This window comes from Cupressus sempervirens, chromosome 9, assembly GCF_028749045.1.
Source record: "Cupressus sempervirens isolate cs-2001-9-10 chromosome 9, ASM2874904v1, whole genome shotgun sequence".
In the NCBI taxonomy this organism is placed as follows: Eukaryota; Viridiplantae; Streptophyta; class Pinopsida; order Cupressales; family Cupressaceae; genus Cupressus; species Cupressus sempervirens.
This window is the reverse complement of record NC_143126.1, coordinates 400,904,535-400,916,441: the sequence shown is the minus strand read 5'-3', so window position 1 is coordinate 400,916,441 and position 11,907 is coordinate 400,904,535.

Genomic DNA, 11,907 nt, shown 5'->3' with positions numbered 1-11,907 from the left:
AGTCCTTGATATTCTATCCTTAAGGAAATGAATAATTTGAAACCTCTAGTAAAACACTTTTGAACATCTTGAATAGAATTGTTCACAAATCAAGAAGGGAGTGATACTTATAGATAAATACTATACTATGGGCTTATAGGATAAGCATATGCATGCCTACTGAGGATACACCTTTTTCTCTAGTATATGTATTTGAGGTTATTCTACCACTTGAGGTTGAGATTCCTTCCCTATAGGTCTCTTTGAAAGGAATGATTACCGATGAGGACTATAGAGCTATGAGAATTTAGGAACTTAAAATCCTAGGTGAATGCCACAAGACTTCCTTTCATCACATGAGAGCATATAAGAAAAGGATGTATATTAGCTACAACAAGAAGGTTTATCCTAGGAAATTCCAATTTTGCGACCTCATCCTCAAAGAGAATTCAAAGAATTAATAAAACAAAGAACATAACAAAAAATTTGAACCTAACTGGCTATGTCCTTACATTGTCATTGATTCTTTGGATCTAGTGCTTATCATCTCTCTACATCTTAGGGAGAACAAATCCCTAAGCCTATCAACATACTACATCTAAAGAAGTTCTATTCCTAGTTGTCTTGTTTCTTAGAGCTTGTACATGCTTTATAATCCAAAAAAAATCAAAAAATGAAACATGTCCAGAAAAAATCCTAAAAGTTATAAAATATCTTGAAAAAATGGTCATCTTAGTGAAAACCTAGAAATAGTCTCTTTGATGTATTCGCCCAAAAAATTCAAATATCTCAAAAAATACAAAAAAATCATAAAAGTCCTAGAAACAAAAAAAATATCCTGCCAATTTGTGAAAACCTGGAAACAAGATACTTGAGGACCTTACACTCATGCCTATCAACATGTTTCTTTGTTCTTTGAACCAATCCATCTTACTTGTCTTTTTCTTTGCCTAGTTTGAAATTGATCCCTTTCTAGGTATAGGGGGCAATTTTTTTTTATAGATTATTGGGTCTCTTAGTTGTATCAATATTTCTTTGGTAGCTCTCTAAATAATTATTTTTAACACTTCCCCTTACATCAAGTGTTTATTAACACTTATTAGATACTTTTTCCTTGAGATGACCCTTTCGATATAGTCTAGAATATTGGAATATTTCTGAGCATCGTACTTGATTCCTAGGAAGATGGTCATTTAACTTTCACACACACGCACACACACACACACACACACACACACACACACACACACACACACACACACACACACACAACACACACACACACACACACACACACACACACACACACACACACACACACACACACACACACACACACAGACACACACACACACACACACACACACACACACACACACACACACTTAAACTGAAAGCTAATAAAGAATTCTTGACTTATTTTCTTTGTTTGTTTCCCATGACAATTAATTTGTTGAGTGTTCCCTCCTTAGTCTCTCAAGGATGTCACTAAAATATAGGACTAGGGACATGAGGAATGTTTTCCTTTGACTTCTTTCTGTGAGTGTACTTTATGGATCTTAAGTGTCTTGAGCATCTTACTTGACCTCCTTGATACTTAGGTTCTTAAAAGTTACATCTATACCTATTTATTATTTTTCTCCTACAAGAACGTGCTTATGTCCTTCTTCACATTTTGTGTCTTGATGAAAGTACAATCTTTCTATAGTAAACCTAGGAAATCTAACTGCATTGTCATCTTGAACTCTATTTCTTTGATGCATAGGCTAGGTTCCCACACTCCTATATGATATAGATCATATTCATATCCTCATAGCTTACACTAGTGATCATTATATGTTCCAATATCCCTAACAAGGTTTGATGATAAAACCTAGGACCTACTTTATTAACCCTTTCAATTTCACCTTGCATACTAGCTTGCATTCTAGGGTTCATTCTACCTTAGCTTTGCATCTAGTTGTTGAGAGAGTCTCCTTTATCTTTCTTGGATGTGTTGATCAACTATATTTATCTATTTGATTCTTCTCAATCATGTCTCCATCTTCCTTTTGATCTTGTCATCTCATTTCTTTATTCTTATTTTCCTACCATCATAGGGGAATAATCTTATCATCGCATCTATTTCCCCTTTGGGCCCCTTAGATACCCTTTTGACCTTCTTTTACCTAATTTTTGATCTCCTCAAATTTCCATGAAAATTGCACCCCTACCTAATTTGGACATCCTAGATCCATTATTAGAATAAAAATAAAAACATGGGTTCATCTTTATGATCTAAATCACATTTTAAAAGATCTTCTTTATGTGCAGTTGATTGACTTTCTCAGGTTTAATCATTTTATCTTTCTAAGGCATTCATTATTTACTCCCTTCACCTCTCTTCTCATTCTTTCTATTTCATTTCATCTCACCTTTATTCCTATTTTGACCTTTTGTGGTAAGAAATGCGAGTCAAGGATAAAATCTTAAGTTCATGACATAACCTATGCATATATAAGCATATAGAAGGAGAGAAGGCAAGAAGAAGAATCCTTTCAATCCTAATTTTAGAGAAATAGGTCTAGAGAGATTAGTGCTAACCAAATAAGAAAGGAGCACCAATACAAACTAGGTCTAGCAAGAATGGGAGAAAGATATCCAAGTCCTTGAAAACCATCTATGTATGTGTGTGTGCAATTAAATATGGATGTATCTAAATATGCTAAAAGGACAAAGAAGGTAAGAAAAACACCTTTGAATTTTTTTTATGCTTGGTCTTCTAATCAATATGAATGGAAGTCATTTGATATGGGTCTAAAAATGTGCATAAGACAAAACCCAAAAATATTTTGGTGAATTGTCAAGTGTGAACTAGATCTTCAAGGGTGAAGTGGGATCTTTAGGGGTGAAATGAACCTTTGATGACAATATGCAATGTTGGTTCTGATTTTGTAGTTTTGATGAAATATAAAAAGGGTACTCAGATCTACAATCTATTAGTTGATTCAATGTATACAAATGCAATAAAAAAACATCCTTTTTGTTGATGGGGAGTTAACCATGGTAAAATTATAGTTTAGGAATTAACCTTGAATTGAAATAATTGAAATAACATAAAATGTAAAGTTAATATACAAATTCACCTTACAAAAGCCAAATCTCTTGAATCGAATGCAATGTGCTTACTTCACCAATTGATTTGGACCAAGAAGATGAAGATGAATGTATGTAGAAGATTGAAAAAATGATGAATTAAAGAAGATCTTGAAGATAAACTCCTTCAATTTCTTGAATGCTTGAATCCTTGATCTTCAATGGAGGAATTCTTGAATGGAAGCTTGAAGACTTCAATGCTAGAGCAATTAAGAGCTTGAGTTTTTGGGTGCTTGAACACTTGTGGATGAGATATACTTTCATGTGAAGTTGATGAATGATAAATGGAGAAAATGGAAGGGTTTGAATAGAGCTCAAAATTGACTACCTCTCGTAGGAAAACTTACTTATGAATTAACACCCCAAACATATCTAAACATGGAACCCAAAGGGGAGACCTAAGATAGGTCCCAATTAGGGGCACACTATGCCCCTAATAACTAGGTCTTGGAATCTTTGGGATCCTTTTTAGATCCCAAAATATGTCTCAAATCTCCAGAATCATGTGTAGAGTCTAAGATATAGTCATTACATTGTAAGAACTAGATTCCAAGTGGATAGATGAGTGAAAGGAAGGACCCAGGGGAAATATATCCTACCTTAAACTTAATGCCCTAAAAATAGGAGCTTTAAAGATGATCTATTAGGTTTTATCCCAATTATAACTAGGAGGAAGGAAAAAAAGGGAACAAGAGATGAAAAGCACAAAGATATTGATGATATCACATTAAATAGGTGCTAAACCTTAACTAAATTAGATTGCATTCAATTTAAGATAGCACATTTAGCCCCCACTTTAGCAAGAGTATGAGCTCAACCCAAACTCTTGGTAAAGTAGATAACATGACATATGATACTCTTATTATGATCAAGGACATAAAGAATTCATCAAGCCCCCAAGGGATTGAGACTTTGCTAACTCCCAAATCATATTGAAGGAGAAAAATTGACTAAGAAGAAAGAGGATAGGAGTGGTTATCTCACCCAGTAGAGTGTGCACCTTATTATGAATCACTAAAATAGATATTGCAAAATATGGCATTGAAATAGTCTAATGGGGTGGTAACCCACTAGCGAACCCATTACAAGGCTCGCCCATAGACCAACATTCTTTCAATCACCATGGTAAGGTATAGTAAGAATGCATTACCCATATATAGGACTTAACCTATTGTTATGCATTAATCATAGATGAGATTTAGCATATGTGCATGTAAAGGAAAGAGAGACCTAATGTCAAGCATACTTCTTGATTGAATGTGTGTATAGAGAATACATTCTAAATGATTGTGCATAATTCATAAAGGGATTCATAAGAGACATGCATTAAAAAAGAGGATGAAGTAATAATGCATAGATTTGAGAATAAATTAGTAAGCATACTAAGAAACCAAGGATAAATTACCCAAAGCTATACTTAGAATCTATATTCACTACCCCATGATTGGAGTGCAAAAATGAGTAGAGCATATGCCCCCACATTAAATTCATTGATGATACTTTAACATTATAAATGGATTTAATGGAGTATACATATAATTTTGAGATACATTTCCACTATGAGATGCCCCAAGAGAAGACAAATCAAGGGAAATGAAAAATAACATGCAAGAGCACAAAAGGGTTCTACTAACTATGGGGTCAATATGATCATATGATAATATGTAAGTATTATATAAATTTTAAAATGTCATCATCTCGCAAAGGAAGTAGAACTATAACACAATAGAAGAAAATCATATAAGAGTTACAAAGAAGAACAAAAAATAATTGGTTTCACTATGTCACAAATCTAAGCAGACAACACAAGGATACAAGTACAAACAATGGAACATGTACACCATAACATATAGTGATAGATAGATGAAGTAAGATACAAATAGAATAATTTTATAGTGCTTCAATTTATTTATCACCTTATTCTAATAGAGAAACAAGGAGAATTTGAATAATTCTAAACATTCATTAAGAAAACATGATACATGAGAAGCACATAACAACAAGAAACACACAAAAAGATACTATATTAGATCACTCACTTCAAGCATGTTGCCCTCCTACCCTATCTAAGTAAGTAGTTATAAGATAAGGTGGATAACTTGCAAGATGATCTATATCCAACATAGTAGGAACATTAGCTAAATCTAATGAAGTAATCTCAAGAGAGTCACTATGCTCAAATGTAGATTTAAGTTTAAGCTGCATAGAAAGCATGTTAGGTAAATCAACATAAAGATCAATAACCTCATGTTCATCATCATCTAAAGTATCTTATGCATCTAAATTAATAGCATGCATATCATTAACTTCCTTAACATACATGGACTAGCGAGAATCATTTATATGATCCTTAGCATGAGCATGATAGTTCTTTCAATATTCATGAGCATGTTCATTATGCTTAGTTTTATTAGTAATTTGTTGAGATGATGAAAGAGGATCAACAACCATAGGTTTATTACCTTTTGATGACATAAGAGGAGGAACAATAAAGGGTTGAGATCTATGAGGCACCACACTAGGAAGAGCCATACTAGGAGAAGGATCCATACTAGTAGAAGGAAATTCATTAAGAGGATTATCAAATGTAGGATTCTATGACACATATAAGTCAACATAGCTAAAAGTGGAAGAGAATATATGATGAGCTTATGACACATCAAAGCCACTCATAGACAAGAATCTATGATGAATATGGCTTATTATAGTCATGAAAAAGGAATAATATATGCCAAATATGACACATATAAGTGTAGAGAGAGAATCTATGATGCATTATGGCCATATATCAAGACTGGGTCTAATATTTGAATTAAAAATTAAAAATTCCACACGAATGGAAATTAATAAATTAGAAATTAGAAATGGGAAAATAGGACTTAGGAAATTGAGAATTTCCATAGTTTTCATAGATGAACAAATTAATAAATAAATATTAATTAATTTAGAGAATTGGTTAATAAGAATAATTAGTAAAAGTGAGATGAAAATGATTGAAATGACATGGGAATAGATTATGGGTTAACTAATCCTATAGGATAAATTAGTAAATCATTGGCCAATTTGATGTAATAAATGCAGGATTAACCTTTTGATGAAATGTGATGATTATGTAGATTGACTAAGATGATGGTGAGCAGATCAAAGCCACAATCAAATTGATTGAGTGAACAGTGTTGATGACATGTAAAAGACATATGACATGGATTAAGGACATGTGACATTTAATGGACATTGTAAATGTTACAAGATTAAAATTAATTGATAAGATTGATCATAATAACATCAACATGCATTGTAATGTTATTAAATTGATTGGATAAAGTTAAGACCTGGCATTGAGGCACTTGACAATTTTGATGATCGAATGATAAAAATGATAGGCTGACCTAGTGTTAAGGGACATGATAGTGCTAAGGTTAGATTTGATAGGTTTGATAGATTGGCAAGACATCGAGGGACACAACAATGAATAGGTTGTATAAATGATGATTGGTTAGGGATGTTTTACATATTTTGGGTTGATTAGGGTTGATTTGGGATGGTTTTATGTTGATTAGAAAGGATTTTGATGATATTGAAAAAGTTTAGGGTTGATTGGATGAGATTTTGATGATGTTGAAATGATTTAGTGTCAATTCCAAATAGTTTAGATAAAATTTAGATTAATAAAGTATTTACTTATTAATTAAATCATATTGATTTAATTATTAAGTCACTTATTATCTCTAGTTTACTTAAGCTAAAATTTAGGTATATAATAATTAATTCTTTTATTAATTATTATAATGCAACCTAGGTTAGATTCCTGTTAGGGTTTCAATCTCCTTCTATAAGGATGGTCCCTCTTTGCAATTTATTGATTCACTTTTGATAATAGGAATCGTTCTTTTTTCTCATCAAGAATGTCTCATCTATGGATTTGGGAGTTCCGACCTCCATAGATTTTTCTTCTTTCTCTTTCTTTGATAGGTGTTTGTATGTAGGTGATTCTTGGGAGCTATGGGGTTGATCTATCATCAACTTCAACATGGTATCAGAGCTCTAGATCTTCATGCCCTTGTTCTGTTTATGAGAGGTGTAGCTTGGCTTTTAGATATGTGCTTTTTCTTTTAGAGGGTTTCATTTTTCAAAGTTATTTTGTATTGAATCAGGGGGGTCACTAATTTTTGGGTCACTTTGAGCCCAAATGGGCATCACCATCGAGCTCAAAGCATCTAAAAACCTTTATCTTCATATAAAATTTTCCAATTTGGACATAGTTGGAATCTAAGGAAAAATAATATTACTTTTAGATTGGGCACATTTCTTGAGGCTATGATTTTTTGATTTTTGGCATGTAGATCAATATTTTTTGGAAAAAAATTAAGATTTTTGGTACAAAATTTGAGATTTTTTGGGCATGCATATAAATATTTGTTGGTTAGCAAATTGAGGTTTTTTGGTATGCAAATCAAGATTTTAGCAAGTAGATTGAAATTTTTGGCATGCAACTCGAGACAGTTTTGGTACAAAACTAACACTCTTCCTGAGGTAATTTATAGTACTGTTAGACATGCTTTCTAATGCATTTTGACACTTATCCCAAGGTAGCATTTTCTCTTTTTTTCCACTTCCAACACTTTTTTGAGCTCATCCTAATGGTGCAGTTTATTTGGACTTTTGATGTTGTTTGGCATTTGGTTTATGCAATCAAAGTTAGTGGTTCTGTTTTGCACTTTGAGAGACATATTTTGAGACATTCTATTTTTCTTGATTTTGTTCTAGGCACATCCCATTTAGTTTTTTGTTTTTTTTTGTTTTCATTCTGGTGGATATCTTAGTTGTTTCAACTCTGGGGATTGATTATGTTTCTTTAGATGATTTTTCATGGGTTGCATTATCTCTTATATCAGTCTTATGTTTCTTTTGATCTTTGTTGACATCCTTTTATATTATTTTTTCAAACGCACTGAGATAAAGTGCCACTCTATTGCATTTTAGGATCTTGGACATCTTTGTGTTTTGTTGTACTTGCACTACATTGTAAAGTGCCTTGGGGGGTTTCATGTTGGACATATTCAGTATCTTCCTTTGTTGAGTGAGTGTTCCTTCCATGACATTAGCCTCATGATGTGTTGATGACATGTACCATTATAGGTGTTTGTACTTCTTTTGCACTCTTGATGTTCCTAGTTCTTATTTCTATAAGAGATATTGCATTTAGTTTTAGTGTTCATGTCTTACCTCTTAGCATTATAGGGGGTTATGTTGGTTCTATTACTTTCTTTATTCGATGGAGTGAGCTATGTATTCAGTATTTGATCCTATGTACTAGACAATTGCAATGGCTAGATACCTATGAATTTTGGTGAGATGAATCATTTACCATATAGACATTATTTGATTTCTATTTTTGAAGTCCATGAAGATAATTTCATCTTTTATTGATCAACTCTTCAGACTTAGTCTTCTCTACTTGGTCATGTTCTATACAGTGGAGGTTCTCCAGGTTAGCAATTTGGTAGTGTTTGCATCTTCATGCTTTAGTGGTGTTCTTCATGATCATCCTTTTGTTCCTATCTTCTGGAACATTATTTCCATCTCTTTTTGGAGTAGGGTTTTTCCCATGTTTTTTTCTCTATTTGTGCTTGGGTACCTCATTAGGCCTAGTTGTCGAGACCCAATTCTACTTTCAGTAGTAGCTTCTAGGTTTTTGGCTACTTCCTAAGTTTATCTTAAGGGGGCATGTTATAGTAATAAAGTATTTACTTATTAATTAAATCATATTTATTTAATTATTAAGTCACTTATTGTCTCTAGTTTACTTAAGCTAAACTTTAGGCATATAATAATTAATTCTTTTATTAATTATTATAATGCAACCTACATTAGATTCTTGTTAGGGTTTCAATATCCTTCTATAAGGATGATCTCTCTTTGTAATTTATTAATTCACTTGTGATAGGTGTTTGCATTTAGGTGATTCTTGGGAGTTGTGGGTTGATCTTTCATCACCTTCAACACAAATAAGAAACGAATTCTGAAATGATCTGCAGTTGATTTGAAAGGGGGATGTGAATGATGAAGGATATTGTTGAAATATGCTTGAATGATAATCAAATTGGATAAAAGATCAAAATTAGTAAAATGAGAAAATGAGACATGTCAGTATAAAAACGTGATCAAACTATAGACACAAACCATTTTTGAGCATCTACATTTTGCCCCCCTTTGATACAATGTGATTTAGAGCATTGTGTCAAAGAATAGTTGATGGAAAGGCTATAAAAATATGCCCTAGTAGGGGTGGTATATATGGGTGCCCTCTTGAGAAATTGATTGAAAAATGCAAATGATAGGTCAATTTGTTGACAACAAATAGATGAATCCATAGCCTTTTTGGAATTTTGACATATGTAGGAATGCAAGATGAGGATTTTTTTAGCGTATCAAAGTACTAGAGCATGTTGGTGGTGGAAAAGATAGACATTAGAAGATAGAGGATATGGGATGAAGAATAGTTGCTTTCATAAAGTACACTATTTGTCAAAGGAGCTTTATTTTGATATGGCAAATAGAATGAAAATCATCATGACATAAAAGGCTAGAGCACAAATGCAAGCCTTTTGCATAAACAAGCATGATGTAGGTAGGGAATGAACTTATCCTTCTTGAGGCATATATGCATGCCCTAGAATCTCAAAGGGACATTCAATAGACAAAAATAAAAAGATAGCCATGAACCATCCCAACCACTCTCCTAGATCAATTTATATCATGGAGTGGTGTAAGAACATGATAAAAGAAAAACAAAGAAAAAATAAATCACTCACTAAACAATGTGAGCCAACAACTATTCTCATCCATTATTACTTATTTTTAATGTCTTTGGTTTTTTGATGGTGTTTTTCAGATTTATTATGTGGTAGGTTGGATTGTAGGTTCAGTTGATAGGATCATAATGACAAGTTGGATTGATTGTTGGTTCACATTGCTCAGATGATAGGTCAAGGCGTGATTGTCATTAATACACAATACTTTGAGTTTCAATCTGCAAATGTTCAAGTGTTTAAGCAATAAGAGGTGATTATCCATAGTGATTTTTTACAAGGTTTATTACAAATTTTTGGCAGGTTTTGTGGTTTTTAGGGTTTTTGAGGATATTTGATGTTTTTTGTTACTAATTTTTTAAGAATATATTATGATTTTTAATGTTTATTTTTAGATTTTTTATTAGTTCTAGATATTTTTCTAGGATGTTTTATGATTTTTAGTGATTTTGTAAGGACTTTTTAAGGTATGTACAAATGAAGAATTTCCCCCAGTGTTTAGAAAGGAAAGGGTATTATGGATGGATGAGTGGAAAAGCAATGGATGATGGAAAAAGGTTAAAACTTTCAGATTTCTTGGGCTGCTAAGGACTATCCACAGAAATGTGAGGACATGTTTTATGACTCAAAGATTGGATATGACAATGATAGGATATTGACACTTTATGAATTGGATGAAAGGTGATGCATGTGGATGGACATGCCAAGAGGTTTGTTTGAAAATATGTTGTGCACTTTTATGTCCTTGTTTTCATCAAGACCAAGGTAAAGATTGTCATAGGAAAATGATAGGATGTGAATGGGATAATTAATATCAATAAAGGACAAGGGGATAGAAACTAAAGACTAACATAAGATAGGAGAATTTGAACCAAAGAGATTAGGCTTGTGTAAAGAGGACAAGAAAATATAGCTTTTAGGGAGACCTACATCCCTATCAAGATCAAAGTTGGGAAAAGGGAAATGTGGAATGATGATAGGATAAGAGGTATAAAGGAAATAATATTATGGAGGAAATGATATGGGATAATATGAGCAAAACCTACCCCCAATTATTGAATGCAAGATGTGTATAGACTACACATGATGCCTGTTTGCCAAGTTTTCACTATGGTACTTGCCCAAAGTGCTTGTTTGTTAGGTTGTCACTTTTGGATGAAATAATTTTTCTAAATGTTATTTTTTCATTATATTAACCTTTTGAAATTTTTTCAATTTTTTTCATTTTTATGAATTTTTGACATTTTTTAGAAGATAATTGACATGTCATAATATAGAGGAAAGACTAAAGCACCTTATTATTTTAAAATTTCTCTTGAAAGCTATGTAATAATGGACCATGACTATGATAATAGGCTCAAAGATGTTGGTACGGTAATGAAAATGAGGATGAAATGGATTTAGGAAAGGGATTGGATAGGCTCAATGAAAGGATAGGAAAAATATGTACGACGATGGAGGGAGTCTGTATATTGCATTATTTGCAAAATTTTAGGAACCCATATTTTTTTGGACTTTTTGTTTTGATTGATGATCCTTTGTTTCCTTTTTGACATTTCTTTTTCTTTTTGGATCATGTTTTTCTTTGTTTTCACATGTTGATTAGACTAGACATGTTGATCCTTAAAATCATGTGGATTTCTTGACTTAAGGACTGTATGCTTGGCATCCAAATTACTTGGAGATGGAATGAAATTCATGGATGGATAGGAATTGTGTGGACAACTTTTGGATGGGTGAAGGGTTCTCTAGGATGTGTGCCTTTGTAGACTCGCATATGGGAAACGATAAGTTGATTGTGAACTAGTGGATGGAAGGGGCGAAGAAGAGGTATAGGTTTGGATTTGGGTTTGAAAGGGATACCAACATCATGAGAGTGAGCTTTAGGACTGAGGTCATGACCTTTAGAATTCTCTTTGATATGAAATGGTTTTGACATAATTTATTCTTTAATGTTGGCCCCTTTGACTCAATAACTATT